The sequence below is a fragment of the Spinacia oleracea genome, chromosome 1 (genome assembly GCF_020520425.1).
Source record: "Spinacia oleracea cultivar Varoflay chromosome 1, BTI_SOV_V1, whole genome shotgun sequence".
Classification (NCBI taxonomy): Eukaryota; Viridiplantae; Streptophyta; class Magnoliopsida; order Caryophyllales; family Amaranthaceae; genus Spinacia; species Spinacia oleracea.
Window position 1 is genome coordinate 73,124,822 of NC_079487.1, and position 14,231 is coordinate 73,139,052.

Here is a 14,231-nt window from a genome sequence, read left to right on the forward strand (position 1 = left end):
TGCCCTACGAGTGTACGTTGAGCGATCCCCACACCAGGGATCACAAGGGAACCTATGGCCGTCGTGGTCGAACATAATTGCACTCCCTTTATGTCACGATAACCGGGTTTTGTCAGTTTTTCTCATTGTCGTTAAAAACTGAATGGCGACTCCTATATTACTTGTCGATTGGGTGTAAACTCATAGGAAATTTAACTACACTTGATTTGACGACGTCACGCCCACGAGGGACGAGGTCATGCATTAGCCTCGTGCTTTTTCGACCCCCTCACAGTGGCGACTCCACTGGGGACAGTTAATGAAATACTCGTGCTCGTAGGTAATCAAAATAGCCGAAGGGTGAAACGATCCTACTCCGCGTTTATTTCCTTATCAAGTTGGGACGACCTGAAAATCAGCATATTAATGTGAATGGACAGAACCGCATAACGAATCTCGGCTCCCTTGGCATGTTTCATCTCGGGAGTTGGGACTAAGGATACCCATCGCCAACCGGGGGGTGCATACGCTTCTAATGTTGTCCACTCAGCACTTTTCGCTAGTAGTACACCCGTCCCAAACCCAATCGCTCGCCCACTAAGGTCCCTCTCATTGGTGCATGCTGTAGACACCTACTTTTGTCCTAATTCCCGAAAGGGAAAGGTTCGATGATGAAAACATAAATCTCCACTTGACAACGCATCTCCTATAAAATAAACGAATCTCAATTCCCCTTTTCATTTCACCCAAAACCTGCTATTTATGGAAACCTGCTAAAAATAGTAAATGCCGTAAAGGGTAGCTTCTAAAAGTGGCAAGTCATAAAAGATAGAAACCTGTCAGAATTAGGTGTTGCACTCCAACGTAAATCCTAAATGAGATAGAAAACTGCGAGAATCCTATTCCTAATATGATTCGGAAATAAGAGTTACGTATTAATTAAAATCCTAACGAGCCTAGAGTTCGTAACGGGCCCAGACGCATTCCGTCATGAAATTGATACGCACTAAAAGACTCGATTAAATCTCAAACACTCCGGATTCTAGGAATCCGAATCTGACAAAGAAACGGCCCAAACAGCAATTTCAACGCCCAGCCCTGGGCGCTGAAATTTCCTGGATCCTATTTTCAACGCCCAGAGCTGGGAGCCGAAATCTTTGACGCCCAGCACTGGGCGCTGAAAATACCTGGGTACGTGTTTTTTTTCCTAATTCTTTGTGGATTAGGGCTCTGCAATTCTATCTTTCCACAAACTCTTCCCTATAAATACAACCCCAATTTCGACGTGAAAAGAACACACACACACAACACATAATTATATTCTGAGTATGGACTCCAACCCTTAGCCTAAGCCTCACGCTGCGAAATCGTTCACGCGTTCTGTCGCAATCGATCCATAAATCGAACAGAACGTATCCTGTCCCATAATTGAGATTCGTTGAATAAAAAGGAGAAATAGCAAAGTCAAAGTGGTTAGTTTTCTGAGAACTGTGACGCACCTCTCAAGGGTGCGTCGTAATGTGTCCCTTATCGATGATTTAACTGCTTTCCTTGCCCTTTTTATGAACTGTTAAACTAACTAAATCTGATTGTTCTATCACGCCTAACAAATATAATATTTTTGGGAAATTGGATTATCATGCTAGGTCCCTTAATGCAATCCAAATCAGATAATCACGATCGATCTAGTATTATATGTTGCATATTGCTAAAATCAACTCAGATTAGTTTAATAGTTAACGCATGTCCCTTTAATTATTTATGCTGAGCTAGTAAGGATATCCTGCCTCTGGAGTTATCGACGAGCGAGTACTCCTCTCGGTAGTTACAGTCCCCCGAACCCTCAATCTCTACCTTGCGGGTGTATGTTGAGAGATCCCCACACCAGGGATCACAAGGGAACCTACGACCGTCGTGGTCAAACATAATTGCACTCCTTTTATGTCACGATAACGGGGTTTTGTCAGTTTTTCTCATTATCGTTAAAAACTGAATGACGACTCCTATATTACTAGTCAATTGGGTGTATACTCACAGGGAATCCAATTACACTTGATTGAATAAAAGAATCGTCACACCCACGAGGGACGAGGTCACGCATTAGCCTCGTGCTTTTTCGACCCCCTCACAGTGGCGACTCAACTGGGGATAGTGAAGGAAATACTCGTGCTTGTAGGTAATCAAAATAGCCGAAGGGTGAAACGATCCTACCCCGCGTTTATTTCCCCATCAAGTTGGGACGACTTGAAAAATCAGCATATTAATGTGAAGGGCAGAACCGCATAACGAATCTCGGCTCCCTCGGGAGTTGGGGACTAAGGATACCTTTTTCCGCCAATAGGGGGGTGCATACGCCGCGCATGTTGCCCACTCGGTACTTGTGCAGGTAGTACACCTATCCCGAACCCAATCGCTCGCTCATTAGGTCCCTCTCGCCTGCATGCCCCCTTGGCTTGCACTTGCGGGTTGGCCTCTTGGGCGAAATTCGTCTGTTGAAGACACTACCTCGACCGGGACATGTGTTGGATCTACGATAGAAGCGGTACCAAGCCAGGCGCAAATAAACTACCCATAGAAGCCTATCATAAACTACGTGACATACTTAATTTTCAAATCCATATTTGTAATGTAGTTATGTGTAGCAAAATATGTGATTGTGTGTGACAAACTATCCTAGAAAACCAACGACCTTAAAAATTGCCCAAACATTCATAGACTAATTTGCCAAAGAGTTATACCGAAACACGTGTTCCGCAAACCCGAATGATCGCCACAAAAATAAGCGACGCCCGGGATGGCCTGTAACGAATTCCACAAACGCTGCAACGCGTAAAGGACGTTATAAGGCAAGCACGCAAAATTAAAGTCGCAAAAACAAAAGTAGACGCAAACAGAAAACGAGAACCAGCCAGGGACGCATTTTCAACGCCCCTGGCTGGGCGCCAGAATTTCTCACGCCCTTCGCTGGGCGCTGAAGTTGCTGCCTGGCCTTCTGGTCAGGCACAACAGCCTCGGTGCCCACGCATGAAGAAAATACGTAGCAAAAAAAATTTTCGTAAATTTTTTTTGCTACGAGGGCGTATGAAAAGCACTCGATTCTAAAAGCGACTTATAAAAAAATAAATAACTCTTTGTGTCGTTGTTAGACCTCCTACGACGACGATGTTCGGCACCAAAACCAAGCATGCTAATTAAACCTTGAATGTCACATGGGCAAAGTATTCAAAATAATGTTCAAATGAAGTTTTCAAAGAAAAATAATGTTCGAATAAAAAATAAATCCGAGTCTTGACTAGGCTATGCCAAAGTACAATCTAAATCCTAAGTCTTAGTTGTCTTATCCATAGAATCGGTCCTAATGCTTGGTGTCGTTCTACAAGTTAAAAGGTTAAACCATATTGAGTCTCCTCTCCTAACATTTAAATCAATAAGCACCCATATGTAATTGTCATCCTTTGCTAAGAATCAACGGCCTTAATACTCTCTCTCACCAATAAAAGGAATATATTATAGTATTTGCAAAATGGAAACAGTCACATTCTGAAAATCATTCCCCCATAGTCGCACAACCCCCAAAGTGAACCTAAGGTGTCAATACCATTAGCACAAAATTAATGGCCTCAAGGCTTATAATCACATTGGGTCACGACTATCATAGTCCTCTTGAGCCACTCGCTCCTTGAAGTACCCCTAAGTACGGACTAAAAAGATTTTCCATGAATACAACATGACAAACCATGAAAGTACCCAAATCGGCATGCCATAAGGCTACCATTGGGGTAAAGCAGTACACACTAAGAGGGAAGCCGCACTAATGATTCTAGTCTCGCAAAAATAAAAATTCGATCTCCCCAACTAACTACCTTGCCAACATTAAGCAAAATGGCGCATGACAAATGAACACCCAAGGGTTAAAATCTAAAGTGTCAACCAACGAAAGTTATGGTCCAATTAGCCTAAGTCTGAGAGTCGCTTGGTCAAGTATTATAGGCTTACGCCACGTCATTATTTTGAGTCTAGGCCACCCCCTTATATTCCTACACGGGTTATAATCAGAAAGATTAATGAAAGTTCGAGTCTAAATCACAACTTCCAATTAAATCCCAGAAACTGGAATCTGAAAAGGAGCAAAAAAAAGGGTTATTTTCGATGCAATTCTTTCGTTAAATTTCAATAAGGTAAAAACAAGGTTTCAAATCTACGCTATTTGCACACTTTAAGAGACGACTAAATACGCTTGCAAAGTAAGACAATTTAAAGGTCCACCCTAGGCCTACTAAAGTTAAAGGTCCACTATAGGCCTACCAAACGAGGCTCACTCAGTCTCGCCTCGTGACTCAAAGACCACAACCATCTACCTTTTAGCCCAAATAAAAACTCTAAAGGATTTATGCTGGGGAGAAATCCCATGCAAAAAGGGAAAAATAGAAAGAGAAAGGGAGAGCGAAAAGAGAGAGCCATGAAATACTTAGCCCGTACCTCCCAAAGTGCGGAATTTACCCAAGTAAACGAAGGAAAAGAATTGAGTCAACCAATCCAAATCATAAGATTCTACGATATCTACCCTTTCTAATCCTTATGCTCTTAGACGCCTTCGCTCTGGGGTCCCTGTTCAGCTCATTTAACCCATCCATGTTCTCATTGGCATAACCCAAGAAACCATTACCTCAACTCTTGTTTTTTGAACTTGTTATCAACCGCAAACCACGCACGGCCATTGACACGTGCGTCATACCCGTTATTTTTAAAGCCCAAACCTGTTCTTACACCACCATTAGCATAATGACCATATAACTGGTTTGGATACGTCCTGTTGATATACCCTTGAGCCGTCCCTATGCTACTCATTGGCCTTGATTGATGTAAACTCGTGACACTAGCTTGAGGCTGCAAATTGTGAGTCCTAGAAGATGTAATCCTTATGCTTGACCAATACCTATACAACTTATCCTATCTCATTCAACCCATCTTTCAAGCCGTCTTGAGTCACAAATAAAAAAAGAGACAAATGAAAAGTACATTCTACGCTCAACGTAAAAATAAAAAAAAATAAAAAAATGTAAAAAAGAAACTTTGCAAAGCGCCTCTAAAGTTAGTCTAAAAAGAAAAAGAAGCATTTAGCGCACCAAAAAAGATCCGCCCAGAAATTATTTTCAGCGCCCACAGCTGGGCGCCGAAATCTTTAACGCTCCAGCCTGGGCGCTGATTCTCTCTGCTTACCAATTTTTGTCCAGAAGTGCTCGTCATTTTATCCGCACATGCACGGAAAAATAACGAACACTTGGAGGGGTACAACACGTATTCAGATATACGTACCACCAAGAAATACATGTACTCAAAAAATATAAAACAAATTTTTGGCTTACGGCAAAGCAACAGATTAAAATAGTAATAAACTTCACTTATTCTACCGTTTCAAATAATATGTTTCCACCTCAGAACGTACTTGTTTAAAATCGGCATTCTAAGAAACCATTTTCTGGCTAAGAACTACGCAAGACCTGATTCCAAATTAAATCTATTTAAGGCAGATACGTAGGCAATCCATGATTCGGTCCAACCAATATTAAAGCCTATAGAAAAACAAGAATAAAAATAGAAGTCCCTTATTGAAATTTAATTACTTGCAATCCAAGTCGAAAGAAAAATTGAAAGCACGAAGAAGAATCCAAGTCATCAAGATGCCAAAACAAGCACACATCGAAAAATAATAAGGGCACGTACCCTTGCCAGAAGGAGCACTCACACTCATAGGCACTTAGCCAAGACTCAAAAGATCGCTTTGCCTCAATTGAATGGGGGCTAGCGCAAGCGTCCATGACCTCTAAAGTACTCGACTTGACCCTCCCTAAAGCGAACTAACTCACTTAAAGACTTTCTTTCATCACTAGACATAGTCGCTCACTTAAAGACCTTCTTTAACCACTAGACACAGTCATAATCGCCAACGAGTAGTAAAGGCAGTAAGCTTGCAATAAAGAGGATTGTTCTACGGCGTCGCCCCATCGTTCCTTCGAACTCAGGGCACCCGTTCATGGTAATTCAAATGCTTGCGAATCCCCTTTGAAAAAAAATAAAATCAGACATTGTCAATAGGACTCGGCACTTAACCAAGGCTCACCCTACTCAGACATATGACACGGGCATCTAAAATCGAAATCTAAAAGCATCATTAATGGGAAGACATAATAGCAATTAGGGGCTAAAAATTGAAATGAAAAAGCTAGGGAAAGAACTAAGTATACCTTGACCTTTTGTACAGACATACACCAAGTAAATCTAAGTCAATTTGAAAACGGTTTATATTGCTGCAATTCTGGAAATGATGACCCTAAAAACCTAAAGCATGTGCCACACGGGCACAAGTGTATCTTGACGCCTGCACCCTGGCTTCCACCAAATCCTTAGACAGCATTCCAAAAATCGTAACAGTATTTTTACGAACCCTTCTATAAGTCAACTTACTTAGGACACCTCGGATTGTACACAGTAGGATTCAGATTTTAAATAATTTTCAAATAATTTTCAAAGACTTTTTCGAACATAATAAAGTGTCGTTGGTTTAATCTAAGTATGCGCTTATCCCGATGTTGCAAGTGAGTAAAAAAGATTTCTAAATATGACTATGGGTAAAGAAAGGCACCTAGCTTTTGGCCAAGGCATACTACAACATGTGACTACCTTGACCATGGCGATGTCGCATAATACGACATTTACAAGAGAAGTAGCAGGTCACTACTCGAACGTACCTCGCACTAAACGAGTCTGGTTCAAACTATTCGTGAGCCATGTCACCATGAATGCATAAAGGCGTATGCAAAGCATTATAGCACCAAGCCAATCCCGTAGCTACAATCGGGGGCTTGAGAAAAACACTCTAAAAATGCTCGAAATGACGATTTTATAGCAAATTCTCGACGCTAATGCTATACATACATCATAGGGGCACAATCCTAAGCTTTAATCGTGTAAAATGAACCTTAGAATGGCTACAATCCCTCCCAAATTCTAAGCACTACTTAGAATATATAAAGTCACCCCACTATCAAGGGTAACTGAAAATCGCGAGTCACCAAAACTCCGATCAAACTACTGCACATAACGGTCGCCCTACAAGCGCCCGTTACACAGTCTACCTCGTTCCAAAGCAAAAGCGAAAGAAAAAAAATCAGGGATAAGAACCGTCAAAATGTACCCAGAAATCATTTTCAACGCCCAGAGCTGGGCGCCGATATCTTTAACGCCAGCCTGGGCGCTGAATCTTTCTGCTAGCCGAGTTTTGCCCAGATATAAAAATAAGAAAGAAACACCTATGAATCCTCGCATCGAATGAAGTAATAAGCCGTGCAAACCCACGCAGAAGGTGCTACACTTGTTCGAACACCTGAACGAGGCATGACGAAATACTCCGATGCAAAAATAATAACGATACCCCAACACCTGGAGAAATGTTCTAAGACACCTGTTAGGCCACACAAGCCTACGTCGCACCATAAGGTAAACCATCCCACGGTACAAGTCTAAAAAAATAAGAGTAAGGCATATTGCACTAATGCGGGCACGACCAAAGAGCATGTGTAAAAGAGGCAAAGACTACTTATCATGCAAGACACACGACTTCTACATTAAGGATTAAAAGTGGGAAAATATTACCTACCATGGAAGGGATAGCTCGCACCTACACGAGCGGAACCCCAAGGCATCTTTCTCGAAAGAACCTATAAAAATCGTACACCAAAAGGAAGCATCCCAACATGCCTACTTGGGGGCTCCAAGCTACGAAGCAACCATAACAAAATAAAAAAATCTCGAAGAAAATGTTTGAACAATCGAAAGGGCACGATGTTTGAGCCCACTTCATGAATGGGCCTGAACCCTATCAAGCTTCTAAGCAAACTATTCAAAATCAGTCATTGCTCAAAAAAATATGATTCAAGCAAACTGATTAATGGACCGCACACAACGGCCATTCTATGAACGCTCGTTCGCACATAAATATCATCATTCTAAGTATCAAACATTCACGAACGCGTTCAAAAGGAAAAATATACAACAACAAGAGCGGTCAAAGTCTTACGCCCCAAGGTATGTTCCTCGGGCCATATCGACTCGCCCAACTATCGAAATAACTGTATGCCTTAACTTCCACGTGAAATAAACGAATGAATAAGAGGCCAACTGTGTCATCAAAAGACCAACCCAAACAACACTTTCAACGCCCCACCTGGGCGTGAATTATTTCAACGCCCAGGCCTGGGCGCCGAAAATGAACCCAGCCTCAAAAAAGGGTCCTAACTTCTAGTGGGCCCTGCCGCATCCATTCGACTCGAAAATTGCCGATTTCCTTACTAAAAGTCGCACCTCACGACTTTGTCAAGAGTAGCACACCACTACAAAGATCGCTCGCACTTACGAGTACAATCCCAAACATGATCAAGGACATCACAAATTGCGTATTCCCAAAGAACCCCTTTGACAAGAAATGACCGTCAAGCACGAGTGCTTGGTGGCTCGAAAGAAAAAAATATATCCTAAAAGAAAGTATGCAAAGTTAAAACAATATTCTCAGACTACGCTGTACGAAGTCCCGAGTTTGGATAAAAAAATAAAACCGGATTACGACCTCAAGACAAAGGTCGCCGTTGATACTTATACATAGTCCCCTAATCAAGGACCCAGGTAGTGGAAAAATTGAGCCGAAAAGTGTAAGGTTATGATACATATGACAATTCATAAATCATGCGGAAAAACCATAAAGCCAGGAAAGCATATTATTTACACATAATCATTTAGCATAGTTTAGATGCATACTCTTTGTTGCGTGCCTTCCCTAGCTGCGCCCGAACCGAACAAGAACGAGTCTTTAGGACTCCAAGTGTCGTCCCTCCGTAGATAGTCCACAGCACGTCCGAATCCGCCTTAAGCTTGACCAACTAGGATCGCCCTTAAGGTACTTAGAATTTTCGGCACTTTATAGGCAATTGTATGACTGAATTTTTGCTCTCAAAAATCACTTTGAATACTTGAATACTCTATGTAAATATGTGACCCTAGGCACCTATTTATAGAGTTATGGAAAAGGATTTGGAATCCTATTAGGATACTAATTATTTAATTATAATCCTACTAGGACTCAAATTAAATAAACTAAATCTTTTAGGATTAGATTTAATCATATGACAAATACCGGTAGCCTTAGGATTCGAGTAACACACTTCGAGTGATACGCTAGCACCGCACGCAGGCCTTGTGGCCCACGCACAGCGCCAGCCCACTCGTCGCAGCCCCGTGCGCGCGCCAAGGCCATTGCTGGGCCTGGCCTTGCGCTGGACCGGGCGTGGCTTGGCAGCGTGTTTTTGGGCGCTTGGGCTTGCTGAGCGTAGGCCTGGCTTCGTGCTGGGCCTTCGTTTAGCAAGTCTCGTCCGATGCTAATTCGTACGACGCGCTTCCGATTAAATTTCCGATTCCGGAATTTATTTCCGATACGAACAATTTTTAATATTTCCGATTCCGGAATTAATTTCCATTTCGAACAAATATTTAATATTTACGTTTCCGGAATTATTTTCCGATTCCGATAATATTTCCGATTCTGACAATATTTCCGTTTCCGGCAATATTTCCGATTCCGGCAATATTTCCATTTCCGATAATATTTTCCGATACGTACCATGTTTCCGTTTCCGGCAACATCTACGACTTGGATAATATTTACATTTCCGATACGATCCATATTTCCGTTTCCGGTAATATCATCGTTTCCGGAGTATTCATTTCGTACCTGTGACGATCTCAGCTCCCAATGAAACCAAGATCCGTCGATTCCGAATATCCATAGATAGAGTATTTAATGCCATTAAATACTTGATCCGTTTACGTACTATTTGTGTGACCCTACGGGTTCAGTCAAGAGTAAGCTGTGGATTAATATAATTAATTCCACTTGAACTGAAGCGGCCTCTAGTCAAGCATTCAGCTCACTTGATCTCACTGAATTATTAACTTGTTAAATAATACTGAACCGCATTTATTAGACTTAACATTGAATGCATACTTGGACCAAGGGCATTATTTCCTTCAGTCTCCCACTTGTCCTTAGGGACAAGTGTGCATTTCCTAATTCCTTTGTCGCTCGATGCTTGCTCTTGAACATAAGGTAAGAGTTGTCATGCTTATTATGTCCAGAGGTGTTCCTCGGTTTCAGAGTTCAACTGATCAAATAAACAGATAATCATAGCCTATGATTCATCCGAGCACGGCCATGCATTTCACAGTTTCTAGCTCTCCGAGTGGCCTTGTACAACTTTTAAGCATCTCATCCCGATTTATGGGAGGACAATCCCAATCTTGCGATCTTGAGATTAGACTTCGTTTGATAGGTGATTACCTGAGCGTTGCCTTTATAGCCTCCTTTTACGGTGCGACGGTTGGTCAACGTCAAAGCAACCAGTTCTCAAACAAGTAATCTCAAATCACTCAGGTATTGAGGATTTAGTGTCTAATAATTTTAATGAAATTTACTTATGACAGATTCTCATCTCTTACAGTAAAGTTTCATAGGTCTTGTCCGATACTAGTCTTCCCAAAGTAAGTATCTATGCAAATGATTATGACATTGCCATGTCCACATAGTTCAAGAAACAGAACTACTAGTCATCTTGCATTCTAGTCATCTAACGTTTTCTATGCGTCCGATTTTATAGAAAACTCCGACTAGGGACCATTTTCAACCTTTGACATTCAAGTTCACTTGATAGACATTTCTTAGTCACAGGACTGGTCCTGACAGTCTATCTTGAATATATCGTCAAATTGAAGGGACTCATCATTTAATAAACCACAAATTAAATTGAAAAAATGAATTCTTTTCATTTATTGTGAATGATTAACCAATAATGTTTTACAAAGATTTAAACTCTAAAACTTTAAAACATTAAACAGGGATATCAAAGCCATTCTCCAATATGCTTGATTCCCATAGCTGCAGTGTGCGAGTTGTGCTTCGATTGCGGCAGAGGTTTAGTCAATGGATCTGATATGTTGTCATCAGTTCCAATCTTGTTTATCTCGACTTCTTTTCTTTCAACGAACTCTCGTAGAAGGTGAAATCTACGAAGTACATGCTTGACTCTCTGGTGGTGTCTAGGCTCCTTTGCCTGTGCAATAGCTCCGTTATTATCACAATACAGGGCTATTGGTCCTTTAATGGAGGGGACTACACCAAGTTCACCTATGAACTTACTTAGCCATATAGCTTCCTTTGCTGCTTCATGTGCAGCAATGTACTCCGCTTCAGTTGTAGAATCCGCAATGGTGCTTTGCTTAGCACTTTTCCAGCTTACTGCACCCCCGTTGAGGCAGAAGACAAACCCAGACTGTGATCTGAAATCATCTTTGTCGGTTTGGAAACTTGCGTCCGTATAGCCTTTAACAATTAATTCATCATCTCCACCATAGACCAGGAAGTCATCTTTGTGCCTTTTCAGGTACTTCAGAATATTCTTGGCAGCAGTCCAATGCGCCTCTCCTGGGTCTGACTGGTATCTGCTCGTAGCACTGAGTGCGTACGCAACATCCGGGCGTGTACATATCATAGCATACATTATTGAACCAATCAATGATGCATATGGAATCCCATTCATTCGTCTACGCTCATCAAGTGTTTTTGGGCACTGAGTCTTGCTTAGAGTTATTCCATGAGACATGGGTAGGTAGCCTCGTTTGGAGTCTGCCATCTTGAATCTATCAAGCACCTTATTGATATAAGTGCTTTGACTAAGTCTAATCATCATTTTAGATCTATCTCTGTAAATCTTGATGCCCAATATGTACTGTGCTTCTCCTAGATCTTTCATCGAAAAACATTTCCCAAGCCAAATCTTGACAGAGTTCAACATAGGAATGTCATTTCCGATAAGTAATATGTCGTCGACATATAATACTAGGAAAGCAATTTTGCTCCCACTGACCTTCTTGTATACACAAGATTCGTCTGCGTTTTTGATGAAACCAAAGTCAGTGGCTGATTCATCAAAACGTATATTCCAGCTCCTGGATGCCTGCTTCAATCCGTATATTGACTTCTTTAGCTTGCATACCTTTTTAGCATTCTTTGGATCCTCAAAACCTTCAGGCTGTGTCATAAACACAGTTTCTGTTAAAACGCCGTTTAAGAAAGCAGTTTTGACATCCATCTGCCATATTTCGTAATCGTAATATGCAGCGATTGCTAACATTATCCGAATAGACTTTAGCATTGCAACAGGTGAAAAGGTTTCATCGTAATCCACACCGTGGACTTGCCTGTAACCTTTTGCAACCAATATAGCTTTGAAAACTTCAAGTTTCCCATCCTTGTCCTTTTTCAGTTTGAAAACCCATTTGCTTCCAATGGCTTGGTAGCCATCTGGCAAATCGACCAAATCCCATACTTGGTTTACAGACATGGAGTCTAATTCAGATTGCATGGCTTCTTGCCATTGCTTGGAGCTAGGGCTCGTCATAGCTTGTTTGTAAGTCGCAGGTTCATCACTTTCAAGTAATAGAACGTCGTAGCTCTCGTTCGTCAAAGTACCTAAGTATCTTTCCGGTTGAGATCTATATCTTTGTGATCTACGCGGGGTAACATTTCTAGATTGACCATGATTCTCACCAGATTCTTCTAAAGGTCTCTGAGTTTCATCCTGAATGTCATCTTGAGCATTCTCTAGAGTTTGTTGTTCGACTCGAATTTCTTCGAGGTCTACTTTTCTCCCACTTGTCATTTTGGAAATGTGATCTTTCTCCAAAAAGACACCATCTCGAGCAACAAACACCTTGTTCTCAGATGTATTGTAGAAGTAATACCCCTTTGTTTCCTTTCGATAGCCCACAAGGATACATTTGTCAGATTTTGTATGAAGTTTGTCTGAAATTAATCGTTTGACGTATACTTCACATCCCCAAATCTTAAGAAAAGACACATTTGGAGGTTTTCCAAACCATAACTCATATGGAGTCTTTTCGACAACTTTAGACGGAGCTCTATTTATAGTGAGTGCAGCTGTATTTAGTGCATGTCCCCAAAATTCTAATGGAAGTTTGGCCTGACCCATCATTGACCTGACCATGTCTAGCAAGGTTCTGTTTCTCCGTTCCGATACACCGTTCCATTGTGGTGTTCCAGGAGGAGTCAATTCTGATAGAATTCCACATTCTTTCAGATGGTCATCAAATTCATAGCTCAGATATTCACCGCCTCTATCAGACCGCAGTGCCTTAATCTTCTTGCCTAATTGATTCGTTACTTCACTCTGAAATTCCTTGAATTTGTCAAAGGATTCAGACTTATGCTTCATTAGGTAGACATAACCATATCTACTGAAGTCATCAGTGAAAGTGATAAAGTAGCTGAAATCACCTCTAGCATTTGTACTCATTGGTCCACATACATCTGTATGGATTAAACCCAATAGTTCATTTGCTCTTTCTCCAACTTTAGAGAAAGGTCGCTTTGTCATTTTTCCAAGTAAACATGATTCGCATTTACCATAATCCTCTAAGTCAAATGGTTCTAGAATTCCTTCCTTTTGAAGTCTTTCTAAGCGTTTCAAGTTTATATGGCCTAATCGACAATGCCACAGATAGGTGAGATCTGAATCATCCTTTTTGGCCTTTTTGGTATTTATGTTATATACTTGTTTGTCGTGATCTAATAAATAAAGTCCATTGACTAATCTAGCAAATCCATAAAACATCTCTTTAAAATAAAACGAACAACTATCGTCTTTTATTAAAAAGGAAAATCCCTTAGCATCTAAGCAAGAAACTGAAATGATGTTTTTAGTAAGACTTGGAACATGGAAACACTCTTCCAGTTCCAAAACTAGCCCGGAGGGCAACGACAAATAATAAGTTCCTACAGCTAATGCAGCAATCCGTGCTCCATTTCCCACTCGTAGGTCGACTTCTCCCTTGCTTAACTTTCTACTTCTTCTTAGTCCCTGTGGATTGGAACATAAGTGTGAGCCACAACCTGTATCTAATACCCAAGAAGTTGAATTAGCAAGTATACAGTCTATAACGAAAATACCTGAAGATGGAACGACTGTTCCGTTCTTCTGATCTTCCTTTAGCTTCAAGCAATCTCTATTCCAATGCCCCTTCTTCTTGCAGTAGAAGCATTCGGATTCAGAAGTGGGTTGACTGACCTTCCTCTTTATAGATTTGGCGCCAGTTTGCTTAGTTGGGCTGGCCTTGTTGCCACCTTTCTT